General features: G+C 38.6%; 1 protein-coding gene across 3 annotated transcripts in view; it reads right to left on the bottom strand.

The window, feature by feature from the left end:
• The window catches only part of TENM4 (teneurin transmembrane protein 4), a 1,610,848-nt gene that overhangs the window by 1,241,907 nt on the left and 341,336 nt on the right, over window positions 1-27,605 (bottom strand). For all 3 annotated transcript variants that reach the window (XM_030476261.1, XM_030476262.1, XM_030476263.1), the window contains exon 3: window positions 2,766-2,850. The gene's annotated coding sequence lies outside the window, so the exon portion shown is untranslated. The remainder of the gene's footprint in view (window positions 1-2,765; window positions 2,851-27,605) is intronic.

The following is a 27,605-nucleotide window of genomic DNA, read 5'->3' as shown; positions in this document are numbered from 1 at the left end:
GATCTTGCTTAGGTCCTGCTCCTAAGAAAAATCTCTTGGCCACAAGCCTTTTACCAAAAAAAGCACCAAAATGCCTCTTAAGAATATGCCACTCACTGTGCAAACAGAATATATCTAGGAACTGTTGGCCTCTACAGAAATAGGAAGTAGTAAAGTTTTTAACAAGACAGCTTTTCATTTTCCTTGCATCACTCTTTAAGGATCCACATTCTCTTCCAGATTTGTGTACCATGAGATACTGGTGATCACAGTGACTAACTGTGAGTCCAGTCATAATCATGAGCATACTACTACACAGAGGCAAGGAGCATGGGAGGATACCCATCTATGGCTACCTCTAAGATCTCTCCATATTAGGAACAAGACGATGCTGTAACAAAGCTATTACTACATTGGTAATACTCTTTTTATACATATAGATAAAAATAACATTAATATGTATAACATATCTATATATAACATATAGATAAAAAAAGGGCGTTGGTGTTTGTTCGTCAAGTTCTGTTTAGGACAGAGACATGATGTGCCAAAGGAAAAAGCAACTTATCTGACATACTTTGATTCATAAGTTCACTTCCAGTTGGAGTGATTTGCTATGTTTTCCTCAAGGCAGATTGCAAGGTACAGTCCTAGATAACACTGGAATAAACACTTCTTTCTCATTAAGTTAGAAGTTATGTTCTATAAATGCAGATAAAAGTTTTAAAGTACTGAAAGCAGAAGAGGTACTGCTCAGTGTCTTTATTTGGAATGACTGGCTTCTCTGGCTGTCAAAATGTCAAGTTACTTGCATTAAAGAAACTAATAGATTCCTGTTTGCCATGTCATTAGCAGAGACATAAGCTAATTTGAAGAATAAACATCTCCTTTGCACATTTTACTTGTTAATCTTTCAAGTCCATTTCAGGTACTTATCCTGTTGTCATTTTCCATAGTCAAGTTGGAATGGAGCCAAGTAACTCATTTGTGCCTAGTTTTAGAGTTTATTTTCTTTTGAAAATGAAAAGCCAAGAATATTATTTCTAAAACCATAGAAGAGCATCAGAAATTCTAATTTGGTCTAACTAAATTGGTCTTAGAATACAATGAAATTTACATTTTAAAGTAATTCTGGACAATTTAAATTATATATTTAAGAAAAAAAATCTGCAAAATACAGAATGTTTTATTTTTCATTTCAGAAAAAAAAACCCAAAACAACAGGAAAAACAAACACACAAAACCAGACAAAGCAAAACAATTAACAATTTGATTCTTCCCTCCCGTTGAAGATACTTCTAATTCAAAATTGACCTTATTTTGAGTGGCTTAGGTCACTAAACAGCCATGGTAACATGGTAACAGCCACGTGTACCTTCCAACAAAATCCAGTCTAAGATTCTCTATGCTGTAACTATTAAACAAGTCTACATTTAATTCTTCCTTCACTAGAAAATAAGGATTGATTTTTGTTTTTCAAATTTCAGCAGATGAAATAATAACTGAAATTTTCCACCGAATTCATATAACTTCATAACCAACCTTGATCAACTGGTGGAACACGCAAAATGCTTGAGTCAATGAAAAAATAAACTTGTCACTCACAAAGTTGTATGAGAAGTTGTATATTCATGAACCTGAGATGATACCCTGAAAGTCCAGCTCAGGAGAGCAGTGTTAGGGCACCTCTGGTGGGCACCTGCTGTCCAGCCAAGGTCAACCCACCACGTATACAATAGCAGCATTTAGACTGACAATGGAATGTCCAATATTGCATAAACTATTCGACCAGATGAAGTAATGACATAGCTGGAGCCATGCAGTAATATGATAGATTAGGATCCCAACAGGGCAGTGGAAAGGAGAATGGTATCATTCTGAAGCTACATGTTTTACCTTAGCTTATAGGATGCCTTTCATGCTGTTTTCCTCAGTGGGGTTAACTTGTAAATATAGTTTGTGTTCTCTCTGTGAGAGAGAACATTGTTTAATAAGTTAAAATCTCAGTGCAGCCAAATTGTATGAAGTCTTCCTTTTAACTTCTGATACAGTCTCTGTGAAGGGTCTTGAAATGCAGAACCAAATCGCAGCATGACAGTTACAGACTAAATGTATCTCTTTGGTTTTATATTCATCCTTTTTTTCTCCACCTCTGCAAAACTCAATTAAGAAGTACTTATCTGCCTATTCCAATTACTTCAGTACTTAAGTGGAGGATATAAAGGAATATTTTTCTAGGACGAATAGTGTAGAGGTTTATTAGTGATCTGAACAGCATTACAGAGGTAGAAACATAATACTTCAGAGTTTCAAAGGTGAGCTTTGTTTCTTTGAATACGTGTCACTCCTACTCCTGGTTTTAGAACAAGAAAAGACAAACACTTCATTGGTACCTTTCTGTAAACTCCATGCAATAGCAGAAGAGAGTTCAATATAAAATCCTTGAGATAAGTGGAGGGAGACATGCTGCTACCCATTTCAGTAAGAAATGCAACAGAAAAATCAATCCAAGATGGCTTAGAGAAAACAACCCAACAGCAGCTAAAAATTATTTGATAGAAGTTATCAAACCAGATATTTTTGCTTAATTAAAAAGGTATTTTTTAAAAAGCTAAAGAAGAGAGAGATTTATTTAAGAAATTAGAAAGGCAAATTAATTAAAACAAATGGGTGTCTCAATGAACTTTGTATTCCTTGCCTCAGAAGTTGCAACTGGTTTGTGGTCCTACTCTAGGTACAGCTGTGCATATCAGCAAGAAAGGTTTGAAAAGCAAAGAGGAACTTACCTATGTCACCAGTTCCGTAACTGCATCAATCACGTCTTCGCTTCAGTCATCGACAGATTAATATTGTCTGGAGGAATACAGTGTCCTGTAATGACAAGTTATAAATCATATAAAAACGGAATCTATCATGTTCAGACAATAATAGCACAGAATAGCCCAAACTGGGATCCAGAACATTGTGTTCATCTACCATTTCTACACAGATGCCTACAAGGCATGCATTACTTTTGTATGTTGTATCTATATAACTAAGAAGTGGAAAGAAAATATACACTGTAATATGGGTAAAATACATTCAAAGGTTAAGTTTTAACCTTGACATTAAGTTGCTGGTATAGTTTTGGGGTTTTTTTTACAGGCGCTGAAGGAAGAGGAATAATCCAATGAACATATTATAATACCCCTCATTAACTAAAATACATTTTTACATGTCGTCATGATTTTGAGATCAGGTATCTTGAAGTCTTATTGACATTCTGATATGAAGTCAAAATTCATCTCCTGCCATGGTAGTATATAAAGATCACAGAATCACAGAATGGTTTGGGTTGAAGGGACCTTAAAGCTTATCCAGTTCCAACCCCCTGACACGGGACACCTTCCACTAGACCAGGTTGCTCCAAGCCCTGTCCAACTTGTCCATTTAAAAAGAATAGAATTTAATTGGATCTCTGTTTTCCTACCATTAGTTCCAAATAAAGAGCAATGTTTTAGAGTGTTTGCACAAACTGTGGGTAAAATGGACAATACTAGCTATATTAATGACATGTTACATATTGTGTCAAGTTTAACACAAGAGACCTTGACAAACAGTAATTCCTCACTTCCAATATCAAGAAATACCAACGATACGTAAGAGATGACTAAATAAAAGAAACATAGCATGAGCCTGGAGAGAAAAAAGGAAATAGATCTCTGCAATGGTTTAACTGATACATGGGACTCTTCTTTCCAATCCTCATCTGAGATTTTAACAACGGTCTTTGACATTTATCTTAAGTGCTCCAACAGTGAGTTGATCAAACATTCAGGGCTGATATTCAGCAGTTCATCTGTCTGGCTCTTACACACACATGATGGAAATGAAATTCTGGACTGAAGAAACCTTCCATGATAAAAGTTTTGTTAGAAACAGTGCATTTCAATGGAGGACTTTGTTTTAGTGAAAACAGATTTTCTTCAACGGGAAAAATTGTCAGAAAATTTACAACCAGCTTTAAAAATGAAGCTTCAACTGATCCCAAACCTCAAGGCATTCTAATTAAACTTCAAATCACTGTAATTAAGATTTGGCAAGAACTCTACGTTCATGACAAGCGTAGTACAAAGAAAGTTCTTCCTTTTGGATTTCCAGAACAATCACAGGGTTACAGCCCACCTTCCTTTTCTCCCCGCCCTTTGTTGAATCATCAATTGGCTTTTTGAAACCTCCTCTAATTTAACATCTCACTGTCAATCGAGGAGTTTTTTATGTTCTTGCAGAACTAACCCTGCAAACCCAGAATGAGAGAGTCATAGAACATTTTAGGTTGGAGGGGACCTCTGGAGGTCATCTAGTTCAACCTCAGACCAGGTCTTGCTGTGAAATCTTTCAAATTCAGCTTCTTTTATGGGGCACCACTCTACAGATTTCATGAAGAGTTCATTTATATTGTGCACAATTTGCGTCACAGAGCACACATACTATTTCACTATTTTGCAAGTATATTGCATCACAGGATTAAGAGAAAAGTGAGGTATTAAAGCACGGAACAGAATATTAGAAACCGAGGAGAAGAATTATTTTAGCCTTTGAAAGTTTAATCGAAATTATCTTGGGACTCATGAAACACTCCCCAAATCCAACGAAAATTTCCCAGATCTCTTCCAAAATAAAGTACCTTTTTCCCATGTTTTGATCAAGTGATTTAGGCCACTGGTTGGCTTGTTGGCTTCCTGTCAATACCTGCCTCTTGGTTTTGACTATATAGAGTTCCTAGAGCTGCTATGCCCCTACGTATCTTCAGTACCTTCAGTATATACCTTTAATTAGAAAGGATAACACTGAGTCTTATGTCTTCATGGACACTTGCGTTCCATCTTATTACATAGGCTAATAAATCTAGATATATTTCACATAAGTAATTTTTCTTTTCTTCCAGGTATTTTTACCATTGTACCATTTCGGAATACTCCCAACCACACAGATTAAGTTTTGCAGCGTATTTTCATATGTTATGTAACTGTCAGATACTAAATATGTGTATTTTTACCAAAAATAAGAAAATAACAACAACAAGAAAAGTATCAGTTTCCAGAGGAAATATTGGAACACTGATTAGCAAGATGAAAAGTGAATTTGGGCAACACCAATAAGTAGTGTCTACATGTTTTATTATTTCCACTGAGTAAAGAGGACATGCACAAAATACAAGCTAGAAAAATTACTTTGTACTATTCTAGGAATTACATGACTAGTGTTTCTTCTTCAGTGTTCTGACATCTTGGAAAGAAGCTTATTTTCCTTCTTTCTATAATCATTGAAATAACTCTAAGCAAACTGCTGTGCATCGTAACGCTCACTTTAGTAATTTGCAGGCATTCACAACTACTAAAAACAGTACCACCCATAGAGAAGACTGCTGTTGAATTATGTAACAGCAAGCCACATATTTCAGCCTGAATGAGGAAAGTAAGAGCCATGTTCGATATTAAGAAAACATATCAGGTTCAGAGGTCTGTAATTAATCTTGTCAGTGCATGAAGAAGCCTAACCTGTGTGCAAGAACACAGCATCTTGGCACATTTTGCGTCTAGGAATGAGCCAACCATGGACATCTGGGATTTGAATCTGTCAAAGTGATTGGACACAGTCTTGGTCAAGTTCTTGAATACTATACTGCATTCTTAGATGTATTAAATATTTGCATCATCAGTTCATAAATGTTGTATGGGGAACAGGCAAATGGAATGCATTTTTATTAGTTACAAAGACTAATACAGGTATTTCTAGATGAGAGTTCCACTGTGCTGTGAGTGGAAGCAGAGAAATTTGCTCTGCAGTTGATCACAGTGTGTCTGATCGATGGACAGAAAAGTCAATATAGCAAACATAAATACATTTTTAAAAAAACACTGTCCTTGTTTTAGGCAATATCAGTGCAATCGCGTAATTGAATACATTTTCTTCTAGAACCTGTTAACCCTCAAGATACATGTAGCGAAATTGACTGAAAATAAATTAAAATAGATTATTTTCTTTTCTTGACCTTGACAAATGTACAAATGCCATACATGATGATTATGATGATCCTCATGCAAAGAAAAACTATAACCACACATGCTGCAAAGGCCACTGCCATTAACAGAGCTCTCTCCATTGACTGCATGGAGCCTTCATTGAGAAGTCCAACAGCAGGTATTTTTTAAGGAAATTGATTGCAATGATTAGAGACCTACATTTCCCTTTGATGTTTCAAGAAAGAAGCATTTTGACTGAAAATATAAGTGACTAGTTTAAGTTCCTTAATGGGAACAAATAGGTACCTCAAGAGGACCATTCATACTTAGAATTTTATATTGATTTAAGCAGTCTGCATCAGAGGGAGCCTAAAAGATAGGGTTAGGGAAGGCATCTAACTGTTGGTGGCTGAAGGGAGATGTGAAAAATGCCACCTGTGCTACTTAGGTTTGGTATGCAGAGACATTTTGGTGTTAGAAAGTTCTTTAAGAAAAGAGTATTATAGAACTAAACAAAAAACAAAAAACAAAACTAAAGAAAACAAAACCTGTGCACACAAAACCGATGTGCTGTGATTGTACATAGTGTTGTGCAGTTTCATAGGAAAAAAATGAACTGTGCGATGGTTACATTTACAAACAGAGAATTGTACTAAGTTTTCTATAAAGGTACATTTAAAATGCTACAGCTTGCATGTATCAGTAAGGTTGGTTGTTTCTTGGTGTTTTTTTCCTGAAGATAATTAATCTGGAAGTCAAGTTTGCACCAAAATCTCTGAAAGTTCTAAGTACTTCCATCGAAAGTTCTACTTCTACTAGAAAGCAAAACTAATTAAAAAGAAAAAAAGCAAAACAAGCACAAAAGCATGGAAATAAACATTCGGTTTCTCACATTCTTTACAACTTTATATTCTAGTATAAAATAAACTATAGCAACATATGTAACTTTTATCAGAGTATGATGTTTTGATTGAGTCTTCAATCTTCCTTCTGAAATCAAATACAGTTTACAAATCTTGAAATCATTGCCAAAGCTCTAACTTTCAGAGTACATAAGGATTGCCTACGATGATGTTCTGGACATGGCTGGAAGGTGGACTTCTCAGTGCTGTGTCATTCTTCAGTGTCTCAGCACTTAAAGAGCTGATTATCTCAAGACATTCAGCTTTCCACATGACATTATACATGGGGTATTTGAGATTTTACCCATACATGGATCCAATGAACCAGTATAAGCCTCTGCTCAGACATTCAAGAACTGTGTAAAGTAGCAAAGTAATTTTATAGCTTTTTAAATTAGTCAGCAAGATGGCAGAATCAGACTTTCCCGGTCCTCTAAAATCTCATGCAAAGTTAACATTTGTGACCGATCCTGATAACTGCAGCCTTTGAGCACATAATAAATCATCTGAGACAAAATCAATCTTTTTAGATGAACTCCATCCTTCAGGACATCCAACCTTATAGAACAGAGTTCTATTTAAATTTAAATTTCTTAGGTGCCATTTTCCCCAGTTCTAATAGAGATAATAAAGCGAAAAGTGAAAAAGATAAGGTAATTACCACTACCCTTTCTTAGCTTTTAGAGCTGGTTATGGAAGTACAATTTACTGTCTTTCCAATTATTAGAGTCATTCTTGGTTACAATCTTGCACGTACAAATATTTAGATTAATTTCATAATTTTTGAAAGCAATAATACACTTCATAAGCAATGATACATTTTTACATTAAGATTAGAACTGAACCTTTAGTTGGGTTCTCTTGCTTGCTCTCAATGATTTCAGTGGGAGTACAATTTCAGTTTCCCTGACACATTGGTCTGGACAGCCACACTTGCTCAGTAAGAACAGAAGAACTCTAAGGGCATGAGTAACATCAACCTCATTTTTTACAAATCAGATACTTTCAGTTGTCATTAAGTGGGACCACTGCATTTTGGACTAGATAAGGGGCAAGGAAAAGAGGGAGATGGGACAGTTGAGGAACAACCCAGATCCTGCGTTCGAAGAAGCACAGAGGATGTAGTAAAGCTTTTGTTCAGCAAACACATCAGTTTGCCAATCACTCCTGCCCATAGTTAGTAATGCTCTCAAGTTCAGAAGGGAAAACCTGAATGCAGAAAGTTATCCAAGTATTAAAGTGATGTCAGAGACCCCACATTTGTTTGAGCTCTAAGCTGCCCAAATGTCACATCAAAAACTCTCCAAGCCTTGAAACCATTTTCTGTTTTGTGGGAAAGATTTTAATGGCCCAATTTCTTGCTTCCACAAACATGTTTAATAGCTTCTGAGTTTCTGAACACAGAAAAATACACTTAATGACCTAAGACAGCAATTTAAATAACAGTTTTAAACTTTAGCCTGCTCTGTAGTGTTTCTTAGCAATTTAATTGAAGACTTCTTACCTCATTAATTATTAAATGAATGTATTTTCCTTACAGCTTGGAATCTTACTGACCCAGCCTATGTGGAATCTAAAAGTTGCGGCTACCTTGCACATAGTGATAAAAAGAAGTTACAAATTACACAGTTGAGTTGCTGTTTTTAAGTACAAGCATTTCCAAGTGAGAGTGCTTGGTCACCCCGCTGATCAACAAGCTCCAATAGCATGGAAGCTCCAATAGCATGCGGTAAGTCTTGATTTAAGGAACAGCAGCTCTTTATCCAGTCCATGAAGTTAATCCTTAGCACAATCAAAAGGAAAAGCTAAATATGTGTTCAGCATAATTCAAAGCCAAACACATGAAAATTTAATTTCTGAGACTGACAATGGTCCTTGCATCTCATTCACTACAGTACAGGTGTACTGCAGAGAGATGGACGTCGAAGTCATCATATGTAGAACTAATTTTCAAACAGAATAATACTGTAAACTGGATATAAGCACAGTTTAATAGAGATGCACTGTATTTTTGCAAAGTGAATCTGTTTCTCTGCTCAGTGCCATAGTTTTGAGTACTTTCACTGAAGCTGGGTAAGCTTTAAGCATAGATTTGCCGGAAAAAGAGAACAGAAGAGGAGCTAGAGCTAAGAGGACATGGTTTCTTCATCAGCTTCCAAAGTCCTGGTGCAAGTCTGCTAGTTAAGAGACATGTAAAACTTGTAGCCAGGCACCTCTGTAAGAACTGTGTATTCATCAGAGTGTTATACACCGAACCTATTCTTTTTCCCTTTTTGGAGGAAAGACATATTAAAATAAATCATACTGTATGTTATGCCTCAATGTCCTCTCTTAGTATTTGGTCTTCTTATCCTCAACTCCTCATTTAGCGAAATTGGCTATGTCATGACAAAAAAAATATCCCCTTAGGAATCAAAAAGACAGAAAAAAACCTGAATTTCCTAAACAGTACTTAACTACTATACTTTTATAACAGACTTAGGAATTTCCAGGACACTGCATACAGGTTTACCTGAGGGACGTGGGCAACCTTTTTTACTTTAATATTATCCTAAGCACCTTTTGAGATCTCAGCTCCATTCCACCAGGTACTGAATGAATACATGTTCAGTATATGCAGTTGGAGATACTTCCTGACCCAAAAAACATACACTCCAAATAGAACGAGAAATAGGAGCAATAATACATAATACTATGATTATTGCCATATAGTAACTGAGCTGCGGAATTGGAACAGCAGCTGTATCAGTTGAGCTCAAAAGACATATACCCTACTAGGACATATAGTAAAGGACATGCAGTAGAAAACAGTCTGAACTAATGCAGCTACAGCAATACTTCTCTACAAACAGTCATCCAGCCTCCTGTGTATCAAGGACTTTCTGAGCCACAGGTGGTGTTTTTGTGTTTAATATCCCTGGATTAATTTTTTTCTTCAATAAATTAGTCCAAATGAATTACTTTAAAGCCCACGTAACCTTTAGAAATACGTGTTCCCAATACCTGGATGAGTACTCCATAAGCTAGTGAGAACTGCTGTAGATATGAGTGCTGTATCACTAAGGGATTTCAGTACCTTAAAGACCAAAGAGCAGGACTCTGCCTGCTGGTAACTGATGATTCTTCCTTTACCTCAAGTGTCTGAATTCCTCCTATGTTATGCAAAGCACCTCCTTAGTAGTACTTGATGTGATGACACAGTCAAGGATCACACTTGTACTGTAGCTGATGTTGAACCTTTCGATACTTAAAGAGTATCTGGAATACTTGCCACTCTATACATCTGCCCATCTAATTTAGATTCTGGTGAACAAGGTTTCACTGGGATGTTACAAGGATGATTAAGAACCTTAGTACCAATACTACACCACTTCCACTCTCTGTTAAACCACCTTGGGCCATACTTTAAAGAAAATCAGGCAGATGGCTGGATGGTCAACAAATATGCGACAAGACACTTCCTGTAGATATTTGCAGTTTAACATGTGCTAGTGTTTATCCATCTGTAGAACAAGCCACCTGCCAGTTGTTTGAGTGATATGACTGGCTAAGCATTGCTAAGCACTCTAATAACAACAACAATAATACTGCCAGAAGGAAAGAAAAGCTGTATACAAGGTATGCACACTGATGGCTTCTGCAGACAGAAAGAGCAAATTTAGACTGAGAAGAAAGCAATCTTATGTTGGCAAAATATTTATTCATGGCATGCGTTATCTGCACAATTCAGAAGCACATACACCACTACCACATTACACAATTTGCTGACAAGATGTAGAAAAGGCTATAACACTACAGCGTCAATGCGCTTTCTTCATTACTATGCCGAGGTAGAAGTACATGCATACATTTTCAAAACCAGTTATAGAACTGATTGTCAGCAATTCATTCTCTAGCATTTCTGCTGCATATCCTTCATTCAATTAACCGCAGAGCCACCAGCATTTGGAGGCAAATGTGAAAATATCATCTTTGCAAAATGCAGTAGAAGCAGACATCATTTAGTAATACATGTGTCTATGGCAGTAATGATACCTCACTAGAAAGATCAACTGGCTTGAAATCATAAACAGACCCATGACATTAGGTAATTCTCCTTGTTCTATTACAGATTAGGTGTGTGTACAAGGCTTTAAAAATCCTCCCAGTTCCTATTTTGGAGGAAATTTATTGAATTCTCTCCATGGTCTGTTTGAATTAACTTTGAAACTTTTATTACATGAACTATTTCTATTTGTATTAATAAAATTCTGTACCTGTATTCATAAAAGCAGAAGCATTTTTATTTCCAGTCATTTTTTCTCAAGGTTTCAACATTAGTGGTGATATTACCGGATCCTAGTTGTTATTCACAACCTAAGTGATGTTTAATCAAGGATTTTTGGAGTAGGTGGTGTAGACTGGCATTAACAGCTGCCTTTCAAAGGAAAGCAAGGTACAGCTAGCCTGCATACATAAATCACCAAAACCTTCTTCCAAGACTCTAATTTCAATGTCCCTCTTGGACTGCTATGTCCCGTAGCATGGTCTAAGATCCCTTGTGCTAGAGTACACAAAAATTACATATTCTTTGTATAGGCATTTTCTGCACTCACAGCACATGCAAATATTAATGGGCTGATGCTCAGTGACAAACCTGGAACACCTTCCCCTTTTTCTTTTCAGACTGCATTGAAGATAAAATGAACACTGCCCATCTCCATTCTTTCCTCAGAATAAGGAAGATTACAGACAGAAAAATGCCTAAGAGACATGTACTGTTAAAAGCTGAGTTCTATAACAGTCTGCAAAACAGATGCTGGGGTTTCTCCAATGACATCAAATCAAATGCAGCGCATATAGGTTCATTTAGATCTGCATTCCCGTAATCTTTGTTTGATACAGATGCCCTGTGCCAAGAAAGCAAATTGTTCAGCTCCCAAAAGCAGACACCCACAATATGTTCAAATCTTGAGAAAGCATAGGAAAAATAAATAGGAAATTTCATTTATTTTGAAAAAATAAATAGGAATTTTTCAATAAAAAGTTATGTCCAGGTATACAGTAGTAGTAGTAGTAGAAGAAGTAGTAGTAGTAGTAGTAGAAGAAGAAGAGGAAGAAGTAGTAGTAGTATTTTGTTGTTGTTATTATTTCTACCCACTCTTTCAGAAAGCATTGTGAACTACAAATCTCTACCACTAGTTTCCTTTCTAAAGCCTATTATATATTATTCATTACTAGACTCAAAGTCACCAGTCAGGACATTATTATGTTTTAGAACTATGCTGATGATTTTCCTCAACTATCTGAATTCAGAGGTACAGAGGGAACAGACTTGATTGCATTGCTAAGTTTATTGCAGTGCAGAGGGTTGTGAGGCACAGAAAGGATACAGCCGCTTTATTTCTTTTCCTCCCGGTTTTGGACCTTTCCCGCCAAACTATGAGAGCAGGATTATGCAGCTGCTAGAGCTCCCCAGACAGAGGGAAGGTTCCCTGCGTTTTTATTCTGTACATTTCTGTGAGCAGATGCTTGGCTTGGTACATTTTATGTTGTGTGGATCAAATCACAACAAACAGGTCTTAAAAAGAATTACCAGTTTCTCAACTCCACTGGAGAGGTCTTTGGTTACTAGCAATTTCCATATTTGTTAGCTATACTCAGTCGTAACAGACTCCTCCAAATAAAGAGAGGATTACCCAATATTGATCTGTTCCCTGCCAAACTGTAGCCCAGGTCAGACTGAAATAGCAGAGATGTAATTCTCTGAAATGGGGGTGTTAAAATGAAATCGAAATAATACTGGTTTGCTAAAGTAATATTATATCTGCATTAGAAACACAGCAGTATGAAAAATTAGCATAAAAACCTGAAGTCTCTCCTTAAAGGAAGGGCTGAGGGAGCTGGGTCTGTTTAGCCTGCAGAAAAGAAGACTGAGATGGGATCCTTACCAATGCATACACATACCTTATCGGAGGGCGGCAAGAGGATGGGCCAGACTCTTTCCAGTGGTGACAGGATAAGGGGCAACAGGCACAAACTGAAACTCAGGAAGTTCCATTTGAATATGGTGAAAAACTTCTCTATTTTGAGGGCGATAGAGCACGGAACAGGATGCCCAGAGAGGTTGTGGAGTTCCTTGTGGTGACAGTCTGAAGCTGGCCCAGGCCAGGGACATTTGGAGATGCCCAACAGAGGCAGTAGAGCCCCCGTCGCCACCCAGTACAAATTCCCCGGGAGCTGGCCTTGGACACACAGTCCACCCAATAGGTGCTCCTGGATATTTGTTCTTTCTGGGTACCTCACCCCTAGAGACACCTACATACACACACACACTCACACACACGCAAAACCAACTTGATGGGTATCACACCTGGACAATGCTCATACTCTTGTTCTCTAATACAGTGCAATTTGTTAAGTAAATGTTAAAAGGACATATTTTGTGCATATACCACCAAACAGAATGAGATTTCAAGTCATAAACATCACCTGTGGGGATGAAAAAATAATTACATAATATGAGCATGAGCATCTGAATTTGTTTCAGACTCAGAGTGCTGCTATTAAGATTCTTCAAGAAAGAAAAGTATTTAAGATAATGAAAAACATATTGCAAATGTTCTTAGTTTCATTTGTTTACTGCTTTCACAAACTGCTCCGAAGAACTCATTAATGGAAACTAATTGAAACAGGTTTTGTGTCCATGTCCAGTTTCTTTTGTAATTGCTGAAGTCACCGATTTGGCATGAAACAGCTCCTATTTAATCTGCCTGATTAAAAAGGGCACTTTCTCTTGCTGTAGTCACTGGAGTGGAAATGAATTGTTCACTGTGTGCACCGGGCTGTTCCCTCCATCTGATAAACTGAAGGATTAGGCAAATTTAATCAAGGGGTCTTGAGGTCTCTTCCCTCTCTCTATTTCCTTCATACCATAAGGTGAAACGCTGTACTGATTATGAGACCTCTTTTTAGTTTTTTAATTACATGAGTTAATTGGACTATCAGACTGGACTGAATTTATCCAAATAAATTTTTCAGTAAATTATTTTCATGTAACCATGTTCCTTATTTGAAAGGAGAATGTAAATTCCTTTGTCTTAAAGAAAAGCTCAATACAGAATGTAAGAAGGTGTTTCATTCATGGATATCCTTTCTTTTATGATGAAAATGAAAAGTGTGGGGCTTGAAAGCCCTGGTTTGCTACTCTCTGACAAATTATTTAAATACTAACAACTGCATGAAGTGGGAGAAAACTACTGGGTTTACTTGGCAGTGCACTGTACCGGTGGTACTGGCTGCAACACTGGCAGGGAGATGGAGAGGTCAGGCCTGAAAAGTTGTGAGGTTATCATCAGGGCAACTCAGCAAATCTACAACACAGTGAACAAGCCAACTCAGGCTTCAGGTGTGCTATTTATACACAAAGACCATGCATTGCAAGGCACTCAAGGGAAAAAAAGGCTTTCACACAAAGTTCTGCATCAGGATGTGCCAGAGGCGTGGTAATAAACCTGCTTCTAGTACCTGTGCACTTCTGGTATGCTCCTGGGACTCTGAAGTCCTCTGCAGGCAACTTGTCTTTATGTCCTCACAGCTCTGCCCTGTACCATTCTCCTGCCTCCTGCACTACGTTTCCACCTTGGAAACACAAACAGCAAGGCTGAGGCTGCACAGCAGCTTTCAGAAGAAGAACCTCATACAAAAAGGTCAAAATCACTAACATTAACAAGAGTGCGTAAGCGCGTGGCACTGCATCCCTGCAATCATCACTTGTGCACATCACCTCTGAAACACGGAATAGGCGATCAGGCCTATTAGGGTGGATGGAATAGCAAAACTACACCACTTTCAACCAACTTTACCTTGTTTGTTTGCTTTTGCCCATTGACAATTCAAAAAAGATTTCCCTGCTGGCAAATTAATAGGTGGGGGTTTTTCTAGCAAACAGACACAAACTGCATTTTTCAGAATGGAATGGTTCCCCTTCATTTCTTCCCACTTCCCCAAGAATCAAGTCATGACTTCCATACCTAAAAATCACAATTGCATGGACTTGCATCTAGAAGCCCACACAAAGTAAATGTAATGTAATTTTAAGAGGTGAGTTCCCTGTTGCAGAGATGTGGGACCTACCAGTTAACATGCCAAGTATAAATTAGAAAGGAGTTAATGTTACTTTTGGCAGAATCCCTCTGCTTCAACCTGATTTGATAGATCACTTTCTCCCCTTAAAATAAAAGGCCTTATCTTGACTTTAAAGATTCAATTTACTGCAGTGTGTCAAAATGTACTTAGAATATCACCTCTCCTTTTTCAAGCTGCTTATCAGTACCCCAGACACTGACTCCTGGAGACAAGAAGTCTGCAGTATTTAAGCTGACTCATATCTGAACAGGACTAAAATTCAAGCTTTCTAGGAACTGCAGCTGCATTTGTTTCCTTGGAGATAGAGGGACCACTAGACCACTGAGCTGAGCTCCTGTGACCTCAATCTAAATCGCTGTCACACTTTCCAGCAAAAAGGGGCTAGAAACAGAGACAGATGTAGTAAAGCAACCCCATTCTCTTCTGAACACCTACGGTATTTTTCATTCCTTTGCAGGAAACTTAGTCAAAGAATATTATGATGCTTTGTGTTTTGTTCTCCATTATTTGCAGGATAACTTGATTGTATACACAAATCTGGGCAATCGGGAACTGTTTCATTAGGTATGTTTGGCTGCAGTTACACAGAATTCATTCCCTTGGGTAGCCACCTCGAATATGATCATGCTCCTCCTTGCAAAGTTTTTTGCGTAAATGCATCTTCCATGGATTTATCCAATCACAGTTTATTTGTCGGGTTAGATAAAAAAGAGAAGACTTTATCTCTTATACTCTTCCCAAAAAAGTGGCTTTTCACCTAAAGGCGTGAACAGAAGCTAGACTGTGCCCAGTTTTCCTGTTCACTATTTGGAGGTACCAATTCCGCAATGCATCACCTGCTAGTGAGATTCTTTCTGAGAGAGGCATTAACAGCTTTCTGTCCCTATCCTTGTTTTTCCCCATCCTGCCAAATTCTCTCATGAACAATTTTTCTCTTATTTGTGCTCTTTGGATCCCCAAGGAAACAGGGAGCAGAACTCCTGGTCATGCACAGAAGTCGCGCCTAGTATTTCCAGTTGGGTGTTTGTAGGTACCTCTGGGCAGCTACAGCTCTTCCTCACATGAGATGGAATAGCTACATCTTTTAGGTGGTTTGGATACTTCTATTCCAAATCAGGCAGAAGAAAGAAATGCTTAAACCCCCCAAAAGAAACCTTGACTCTATGCAATCACAAGACAAACTCTGCAACATTAGCAACAAGGTGTGATATTGTGTAAGTTAAAGTGCACTGATGCTATCTTATTGCATAGTTGCAGGAAAGATTTCTCCTCATAAAGCCCTCCCCTGCACACCCTTGAGGGCAATAAAGCTGAGTGAGTTTTCGGTAATAAGCCAGTGGGCTACAGTTTGTGTTGCACTGAAGCTCTCCTGCTTTATTTCTATCTGTTCTTAGGGCAAATTTGACTCTTAGACCTTCTGTAATTCCACCAAAATCAATCGAACTGCCTGATGAGCAATTCAGAGTTGAATTTAAGCCTCTCAGACACAAGTGATCCCTAACTAATTAACCTACAAACATTATTGTGCATTGACAATTTGCCAAGGTATAGTCCGTACTGGAGATCCAAATCCATCAACATTTATGAAGTTTTTCATTCTTGGTTAAAACTGTATTCTCAGGTACAAGCCTTCTCCCAATATCAGTGCTGGAGTGAACCAGCATACACCACTGAAAAGCAAAATTTGTTATAAACCTCAACACCATACCTGCCTTGTGTCTGCACATGCACAGTATTTAGCACTAAGGCAGTAAAGAGGCATCTACATCTCCAGACTCGTCTGTTTAACACTGACTACACCATCAGCAAGACCAAAGAAACCTCACGAGAAACCTCAACCTTTGAAGAAGGATCATTGAGAGCATCAGTCGAAGGCAATGGTGTTGCAGGAAGCATTTTAAGAGGCAAAATCTGATTCTGAAAAAGGATGCCCTTGTCACCCGTATGGACTAAAATAAATTTGTGTAGGTGTTTTAAAAGCTAGAGGAGGGGAAAGGGAAACAGCACTTTCGAAGTGATAAAGGTAGACGTTTAGTATGGTGCACAGCATGAGGCAACGGCACTTCCTTAGTAAAACTGTTTTCAGTGACTGCTCTTTTGAAATAGTGTGGAAAAAAAAACCAGCTGTAGAACCCTATGTAGAACATTATAACTTCTTTATATGAAGACCTCACTTCTTTTAAATTGCTACATACTTTTTCTTCACCAAGAAAACCACTATTGAGTACCCCTCGCTTCAACCCTTTGAAAAACCCCCTTCAACACGAGCCCATTTCCAGTTTCCAGCATTCACATTCAGATCTATCGCTCACTTCTTTTTAGTTTTGACTCTGCTGTTGAAAACAGAATTATTATATTCTAATTGACAGAGATGAGGATACCATTTGCAGCTGTTAAATATTCTGTAAGTGCTCAGTATGCAAATTGAATGCAAGTAACCTATGTTCTTGGTCTATTTAATCTCTCGAGTTGTTTTTTGGGTATGAACAATGCAAAATGATCCCTCTCTTCCTATCGAGCAACTCTAAACAACATTCCAACATCTGGAAATTCAAAACTTTCAAATGTTTAAGGAATCTAATAAATTTGTATCCATGTTTCTTTACCTTTTTATTTTCCTCATAAAATAACATTTCCTGAAAGTTCTCCCAGTTCTCAGCTGTGACTTTTTATTTATTCAATTTGCAAAGAAAGCCATTCTGATATAACCTCTGATTTGACATGTACCATGTGTCGTACCTCATGTCAAATCAGTCTAAAAAGCTGTTGGTTTGTGGGGTTTTGTTTGTTGTTGGTTGGGTATTTTTTCCCCTAAGGAAAGCTACAGACAATAAGAATAGACAAAATATGAACAGTTAGTCCAATTCAGTAATGATGCTATGGTCCTGAGGTTGTCCGGATGTTCTTGTCTAGACCTTATAACAGCAAGGCTGGGTCAGAATAGACAACAAAGGAATGCCATTTTTTCTTTATAATATCATTTTTAAAACAGATAACTGCTTGGGCCACATGGTTTAGTGCGAGGTGTCCCTGCCCACGGCAGGGGGGTTGGAACTAGATGATCTTAAGGTCCTTTCCAACCCTTACTATTCAATGATTCTATGATTAGGCAAGACCTGAAGCTTGACAATTTTAGACCTTGGTTTGCACAACTGGAACCAGTCTGAACTTTGGCACTATCTGAAAACAATAGATTAAAATGATTTCACAGAATCACAGAATGGTTTGGGTTGGAAAGGACCTTAAGACCATCTAGTTCCAACCCCCTGCCATGGGCAAGGACACCAAACACTAAACCATGTCACCCAATCATCTCTTATCATTGCACTCGTAAACTATAAAATGCTTCTTTGGTATCGCTGATCTACATGTACATTATATGCCTAACCTTGAAGTGTGTAATAGCTCATTAGTGCATCTTTCTCCCAGGTTTTCTGATGCAACAGTCCCCCTAATGCCAAATGTAGCCATTTTCAATATTGATACAAATTCCCTGTGAATTAATATGTTTTGCCCCCAGGTTTGAAAAGGGGGAGCTGGGAAAAGAAGAAGAAAACAAACAATAATAATCAGGGGAAGACTGTTAATACAGTTTTACAAGAGTATTAAATTCCAATAAAATATTTACAGAGGATAAGGAATGCTTTTGGTACACTACACAATTTACATTACAAGTAGGAGCAACTAATCTTCCACACATTCTGGTTTGTAATAGCAAAGCACGCACACACCAATGGAAGGGAACAGAGTTTTCATTATGAAACTATTTAAAAATAAATGTGTGAATATAAATGATCTATTTGTATCCAAGCTCCAGTAGATCTAAAATGAAAGCCAAAAAGCAGGATGGTGTTGAACAATATTGCTTTCAAGAACTGATTTATGTCGGCTTTTGGTACTAAAGTTATTCTCAGCTTATGAGTCCTGCAAAAGAACAACAATCTCAGCCTAACAACAATGAAGATTTCTGCTTACTTAAATGGCTACTTACTTAATTTTCTTTTTAACAGTGTTGCTGATACCAATTAAACACAAGTGCACATTAACTGCTATATAGATGCTATTACTTTTTCTTTTCCAGTTGGTAGCTCAAGACGAATAGCCAGGCTGCAGTTGTAAAGATTACTGTGCGAGTACATGATTTTTCAGCTTGCTGACAATTTGGAGCAAGTGAGAATAAAATTATTTCAGTTGGCGTAAACATATGCTAAACTGATATACATATTTTACCAGACACCAAATTTAAAACTAAAGCATCTCACATTTTCGAATGAATGCAATTTCTGTTTGACCTTATAAATGTTTTGATTTTAGGCACTTCTTAATTTAGAGGGGTAAAAAAAAAAGATAAGAAAAACTGTGAAAAATTACATATTCTGGAACAAAAGGAAGCATTTCAAGTACCAAAATAGGGTTGCTCACTTCTATCCAGTTTTGCCATATTTCTCTTCAATTTACCCCAATAAAATCACAGAATCATAAAATGGTTGTAAGGGACCTTTATAGATCATCTATTCTAATCCCCCTTACCATGGACAGTCACATCTTTCTCTAGATCATATACTTGGCTAAATGTCCAAGTGGAGATCAGTGACGAGTGCTGTTCCTCAAGGGTCAGTTTTGGGACTGGTGCTGTTCAACATCTTTGTCAGTGACATGGACAGCAGGATTGAGTGCACCCTCAGCAAGTTTGCTGATGACACCAAGCTGTGTGATGCGGTTGACATGCTGGAGGGAAGAGATGGGATCCAGAGGGACCTGGACAGGCTGAAGAGGTGGGACTGTGCGAACCTCATGACGTTCAGCAGGGCCAAGTGTAAGATCCTAGGACCTCGGGCAGGGAGGTCCAAGCACAAATAGAGGCTGGGTTGAGAACGGATTGAGAGCAGCCCTGAAGAGAAGGACTTGGGAGTGCTGATTGTTGAAAAGCTCAACATGACTCAGCAGTGTTCACCTGCTGCCCAGAAACCACCCGTGTGCTGGGCTGCATCAAAACAAGCATGAGCAGCAGGTCAAGGGAGGGGATTCTCCCCCTCTACTCTGCTCTGGTGAGACCTCACTTGCAGTCCTGCATTCACCTCTGGGGCCTCAAACATAATGACATGTACTTGCTTGATAGAGTCCAGAGGTCCATGAAGATGCTCAAAGGCTGGAGCACCTCTCCTATGAAGACGGGCTGAGACAGTTGGGGCTCTTCAGCCAGGAGAAGAGAAGGCTCTGGGGAGACCTTATTGTGGCCCTTCAATAACTTAAGGGGTATTGAAACCTGAATGTTTCTGCAACAGGGCAGGGAAATTGTTTTGCTGACGACACAGTGTAAAGTTTTAATATTGGATTTAGTCGATCCAGATTTGAACCACTGGAAGCTACCCAGGGTCTCAGCAGGTTCACTGCTTTGCTGGTTATTAAGCCTACAGTTGGTTTACTGAAAGACAGCTCTTGTATGGCACTGACCCAGCTGTGCATCTGAAGATCTGCACAATCACAGGTATGAACCCCTAACATTTGAGCTAATACCCACTTTCCAAATACAGCCTTGGCTTTAAAGCAGCCTCAAGTGGACAATGGTGACATTCTTCTTATGTTAGTTTTCCTTTCCCTTGGGCCAACTTACGGAATATCTCCAGCCTTGATATAAGCTTTATAGTCCCTCACTTCAATGCCTTCCCATTCTACTCAATGAAAAAGTTAGAGTTTTTATGGAAAAAAAAAGACAACATGAAAATTTTCTGAGTTTTTTGCCTGAAATATCATTTATCATCAAAAAAGACATTTCCCTTGGCCAGAACTGGCTGTTCTTTCCCAACTATGTATTATTCAAGTTTTGTGCACTAAACTCTACAAAGTCCTGTGAATAACAAAATCCCACTGGGAAAAGCCTGCTCCAGAATTTCCCTAGCATCATCAAACGAGCACATTTTCCAATCCATCTGTAGTCAGGGATACTTTCCCACACTACAAGTTTTCCTTTATGGAGATAAAGCTACAGTGAACACTTTATCGAAAGAGCTTCCCCCCCCCCCCCCCCTTTTATTTTGCTGTTGTATACATAAGCGGCAAACATTTGCTGCCAATAAAAATAATAAACAAACAGCATAAACTGTATGGAATAGAAAAGGGGATAATTGCCCTTTTTAGTCATATAAATGAGTGGTTGTCTTGCTACAGGGAAGAGATAAACTAGACGGGGAGAGACAAACTAGACTGGAATTCATTTTCACCTCCCATGGTGAAATCTTTTATTGTTGTTTTTCTGTGCTACAGTGGCGGAATACAAAGCCTAAGTCACAACAAAGCAATAACGCCGCATTGATGCGTTCCCAGAATTGAAGCCGTAGCGAGCAACACTACTTACTGACAGGCCCCAATTCAAGTCTCCTTACAGCCCTCTGGGCATTTCCAGACTAAATAGCTTTGAAAAGGGGAACAGCACATTAGGAGCCCCTCTGAGACGATCTGAGTAGAGTTACTGCATAAAAAAACAGTTTAAATTATGTTAATAGAGCTGCAAGCTGCAAAGAAATTATTTATCAGAAGTAGTGCAAGACCCTAGAGTTTATGCATTTTTTACATCACTCTTCCATTCCCTCGCTGCAGTCCCGGGTCTCTCCAACAAACCTCTATATGCCAGCAGCAAAGGGAATCTGTCATTTATATATCATCTGTGCTTTTACCAGCTGTGGTCTTTAATGCCATTCACACCACAGCTTCTTTGTCGTCTGTTCCCCAGAGTGCATCAAACCACTTTTTGCGCCCCCGAGTGCATCAAAGCCCTCAGTGCAATCCCAGCATGGCCATGACATTGTGCGAACAATGTGCGGCACATGGGACAGACCATGTCCTCACTGCTGAGACATGCATGGTAAAGTGCTTCAAAGGAACTGATGCAGTTGCCTAAATGGGTAACATGTAACTTGGGAAGATAATTCTTAAATATTTGGGAACAAGGACTACCTTTTCACTGCATGTTAGTAGTTAAGAACTTCACCTTGGAGCACCAACTGTGGTATGAAATGACAGTTGGCCAATCTCAGGCTTCTCCCAGTGAATATATATGCATCAGTCACCTTCATGGATGAGACAAACAAATGAACAATAGCAAGAAAAGAGTGAAGAGGGGGGAAACAGATGTATAAGGTATCTGAACTGACCCAAAAAAAATCTTAATTAGTTTGGTTCTAGGACAACTATATGTCAGTCTCACTGATTACTACTCTGTTTATGAGAATGTTCACCAGAGAATGTTTCTGCTGGCAATAACTTGGGTCTAAAAGAAAGAAAATTAGATTGTCTCCAGCCCCAATTTCATTCTCTCTGATTTCACAGTGCGCTCAGCTGTTTGAAGGAGGGAGAATTGCTCAACAGAATGCCACTGGAGATGACTGAATGGCATTGCTACAATGGGAAGAGGTTTGCATTCAAAATTTCATCAAGAGAGATTGCTGCGAGGCAGGACCTGATTCCTGTCTTGCTAACACCAGCTCAAATCAGCAGGAAGCCAATGAAGTCAATAGACTATCAAAAGCAATGGGGTTAGACCCACATTAAATGTGTGTGAAAATCAGTGGGAAGAGATAATGGCTCAACATACCTGTATGTACATTTAACCTCGTCGTTCATGAAAATACCAAGCGTGAGAAAAATCAAAGATAATCTCAGATTATAAACGGGTCCATTTAGTTTTGACATTAAAAGGTGGGTGTCATCTTCCTGGCTTTTAGGTCTCTAATAATTTCACTCTGCTTTTCAATAATTCATAGCCTTTCAGAGTTTATTGAATTGTTCAAGACTACTCACCCTTTCTTTTCCATCCTTTTATTTTAGTTCTAAAACGTGTGTGTGCGTACACGCTTAGGAAGAAATGTAAAAGAGCTGCTTAGCATTTGAAGGGGTGCTGCAAACAGTTATTTCAAACCTTTTGTTCTAAAATGAAATAAAAAGCCAAGGGAGGAGATTTTTCACATTTGTTTCAGAAGAGTTTTTATCGCTCAGGTTTAAGAGAAGGATTTTTTCCCCTGGCATAAGCCATCATCAATCTATGGTGCCGCTCTAATTTACACCACCTGAGGATTGAAAGTGACATAAAGTGAGCAACTAAAAAGAAAGAGACCACACGTGACTAACATCTGTCACATCGCTTAATATACTGTTCAAGGAATGAGGTGACAAGAATTGGTGTAGTGCCAAAAAACAGAGCAGGAGAAAAGCTTCAACTTCGTAACTTACTGCACATTCATTCCTCCTACAACTACTTCAAAAAAGCAGCAAATACAGAAATTCCTGTTAATACTAGCAGAAAATGATTGGACAGTTTCATCCTATCTTTGAAGATGAGCCACTGCAGGTGAGTTTACTGAATGGCTTCTGCAATTTTACGCAGCCCAAAGATCTCTTGTAGGGTCTTTCTCATGGGTAACTTGTACTTTCTTCTGTTGACTCACAGAGTAATGAGACTGCAAAATCAAGGGTGGGATACAATGAGAACATAGGGATAGTGCACATATGCAATGGTGTGCTGAAGGGGAGTACCCATAAGCAAAACTCACTTTCTTGCTTTGGTGAAGCTATGGGCAGAAGGCAGTCTTGGGATCCATATGCCAATGTAAGACATTGCATGGGACACCTTGTGCATTGCTTTGGAAATTAAACCTTAACCTTATGGATACTACAGGAAAAGGATTATAGAATTTTAATTGGATATTCCAGAAGTCATCTCATAACCCCAACAGTCTGCAGGCAGAAATTAATGTGTTGGTCAGTGAATGCATTACTCTCCTAGTTTCAGCATCTATAGCACAATGCTTAGTGTTCATACTTCATTAACAGAAGTTATAAATGTAATAGATGGTACAATTTCTCATAAAACAATGTGTGAAGTCGTACAGTATGTCTTCTTAGAGTTCTAATAGAAACATGAGCATTGAAGCATAAACATGTAATTAAGATTGCTGGTACTTCTATTAGTAATTGTAACTTTGTATTTTGAAGTAAACATATTCTTTTAGCCTTAAATCTTGTTCAGGATGGAAGATACCTCTCACTGACCTGACACACAATTCCATATCCATTGATGGAGTAGATGACCTTTAAAGGTCCCTTCCAAACCAAACTGTTCTACAATTGTATGATTCAATGTAGGGAATCTTAGAAATAATTATAAGGGTCATCTTAGCAAGTGTCAAGCTGCTTAGCATATATTACAAAAGTGAGTAGTGTGTGCCAGCAGGGAAGGGTTGAATAGACTACTGGTTTGAGGCCTGATGCCACAGAAGTCAGAGAAAAGGGGTCCTCTGGGAATCAGTGAAACTGGGAAAAATTTCTTAAAAGTAATTTTCTTTCTTACAAAAAGAAAAGAAAAAATTATTTTTCTTCTTTTTTTCTTTTCCTTTGTTTTTCTTTTTTTCAGGAGTAAGAAGGGGAAGCAGAGAGAAATAGCGTATACTCAGCACAGGGGGAACAGACAAGCCTTGCAAGCTGATAACCCAAAAGTAGATGATGCCTGTTTTGCTGCATTTAAAAGTCTACATAAGCAGAGAGAGAACAAAGGATCTGTGTGTGTGTGTGTTGTCACTTACTCCTAGAAGAGCACTTAGACTCTTTCTGTACTGCAGCAACACAGACTCATCAATAAACCATAATGAAAATAAGAATGTGTGTAAATGTTCCTGGGGGACAACTGTTTGCTGACCGATATAAAGTATCCATCTTTTATATAACATTGTGCAATATATTCTTCATGTAGCATATAAAAAATCCTGGAAAGAAAACCTATTTAGCATTATTTGGACAAATGTCAGAAGTTTTTTAATATATAATTTTCTCCTAAATAATTTCCTTTAGGAGAAAAACCTAAAACCTATTTGTTCATAGTCAAGTGAATCCGGGGAGCATTATTAATTACAGGGTCAAGTCAGCCACAAAAATCTCATCATTCTTAAAATGCTGCAAAAAAGTTTTAATTATTCAGATGTCTTGACTGAAAACCTAAAGACAACCACGGGTTGAGTGACACCGATGGTTATTTGGCCATAACCCTGTTCTGAAAAAAGAACTATATAAACATGGCTCTTACTACTGCAAAGTCATAGAATCATAGAATCAACTAGTTTGGAAAAGACATTCAAGATCATCAAGTCCAACCTTTACCCCAGGGCTGCCGAGTCCACCACCAAACCTGGCTCTGAAGCCAAATCACAGAACTAACATGATGGGCAGAGCAAAAAGCAGATAGTATGTTGAAAGTAAATCTATAGAGAAAGAGAAATAATCCAATACATAGGAATCAATTACTTCAGTCTGACACACATATTGTTGAGCATCATTTATCAACTTTATAGCAAGTTGCAGTCCTGTTCCAATACCAGTTACTTCAGGACAAAAACTTTCCAGACCTTCAGAGGCACGTTGGGTCCATGACAAAGTGATATGAGGGTGCTGTCCTGTATCGCCTGATCACCCATACTGTACTCATGGCTTCACAGACCCCAGGCTTACCCAAAAATCATGGGAAACACCCTCACCAGCAAAATACAGGCATGTATTACATGTAGCAATTTCCCTTTAAACGCCCCATGATTGTGCAATGCTATTTTGACGTGTTTCTTTTACAACAGAGTATGGGTGCCCTTCTCCAGGCTGTTCTGACCAGACTGTTCAACAGATGGCAAGAAAAAGTCATATATGTCCTCAGCAGCTAACCCATATGCAGCTTGAAAAGAGAATGCAGAAAGCTACAGTAACATGACAGAATCCATTACTGGCTTTTAATCCTGATAGTGATGCAGAGATGAGCCATGAGCACAGCTGTATGTGCCTTCGGGAGAACACGTTGCCCAGCTCTGGTTCAGAAACAGATCATTAAAAGTAAATCAATACAACCTGCCGTTCTTCTTCACTCTGTCCTCTTTCTGAAAACTAATCAGCAGCACAGCAATGGATATTGAGAGCCATATTCTGGCTGAACCAATTCACATCACACTGAAAAGCAGAAGAAACCAGCAGCAGCAAAAAAAAAGGGAGGATTTACTCTTTCTAAAGAGAGTGAGGGTAAAAAGTCACTTGCAAAGAAAATTATCATGCTCTTTCCAGGCTATGAATACCATGATGTGACAACCTGCATCAGTTATTTTTGTGCAGGAAGAAAGAGCCAGGGCTAGATTTTATTTTGCCAGTTCAAGTATTTGAAGTGGGAATATAATATTGTTTCCATGTTTGTGTGTTATTAGTAATATGCTGTATCCTGTGATGCACAGTAAATGAGTGGTGCCATAAATAACTTAAAACATACTGTTCTTTTATCTGCTTTGTTTCATGAGTAAAAAAAAAGAGATGAAGAGACTAGGTGGCTGTGCAAAATACCTATTTGACAGCGCTGTGCTGAATTACAGAGCCCTGAATGACAAGCCCCTGCCTCAACCATAGCACTATCCTTATCTTTCTGAGCTTGTGATCCTACCAAGGTGTCCGTGGCTCCAAGCTAGACATTTTTACCCTCTGGGAGAAAGATGCTTTAGCAGAAGATGCAATAAACTTTCAAAGTTACCCACTGAACAAGCTCTGAAGTTCTCAAGAGCCCCATCAGCCCTAGTGGAAGAGCAAGCCAGGAGTCTTTTCAGTGAAAAATGTCGCAGTTGAGGGAAGAATAATTCTGAAAAACTAATAAAATTGCTCATCAACTCTATGTGGAAATGAAGTTCAACAGTATCTATTGATGGTCTGGAGAATAAGCTTCTTTATCCCGAAATATATTCCTGGCAGCCCTGCCCAAGTGAGTGCATTTCCATTCTGGGTTCCTGGAGGGTCTCACCCTCAGCCCATCTGCATTCTGTTTGGTGATGTTCTGCGGACACACACCACTATCTGCAGGCATTCTGACTAAGATGGAAAGTTTCTTAGAAGGCAGATTGGTGGGTGACCTGGCAGGGAACCAGGCAGGTTTGCTGTCAGCCTGGCTCCTCTTGGAATCGACATGCTCTCAGGGAACGTTTCACTTCGACAAATCGGCATTTTTCCAATGGAAAACATTCTGTCAGAAGATTTCTGCCCACTTCTGCTGTGTCTTCATCCTTGTCACTCTCTGCCCCGATGGGAAAATTCAACTGTGGAGATTAGCACAGATCGGCCACTCTTCCCTCCAGGTGTTGACGTTGAACTTGCTCTTCCCCTACCCCTGTTTTAAGCAGTGTCTGTAGGATGTGACATAGGAAAAACATTGTTGTGCTGTTTCGTCAACTTCTTTTTACACTACCTTGCCGGAATATTGGCTACAGAAGAAGCATACGAGTTGTGTTTTGTCCCTTTACAATGTTTATGAGCTTGTGTGTAAGAGAACAGAGGTTGGGGGTGATACTTGTTTACAGTCTCTGGTGTAACACGCTATCGCTTAGATGTAATAAAATGCGAGTGCATTATTTTTAAATACTGCAGCAGATTTAATTACTGCTCCTTGCAAAAATTAATGCCACTTGTTGCCACAATTATCAGGTACAATAGCAGACATCAAGCACTCTGCTGTTCGCACAGTTTTAATGAGAAGGAGTCACTTCATTCAGGTTCCCTTTTTCCTCTAAAATGCAATTAACAAACAGTGATT

Source organism: Strigops habroptila, chromosome 2, assembly GCF_004027225.2.
Source record: "Strigops habroptila isolate Jane chromosome 2, bStrHab1.2.pri, whole genome shotgun sequence".
Taxonomy (NCBI): Eukaryota; Metazoa; Chordata; class Aves; order Psittaciformes; family Psittacidae; genus Strigops; species Strigops habroptila.
This window is presented reverse-complemented; position numbering and strand designations above follow the sequence as displayed.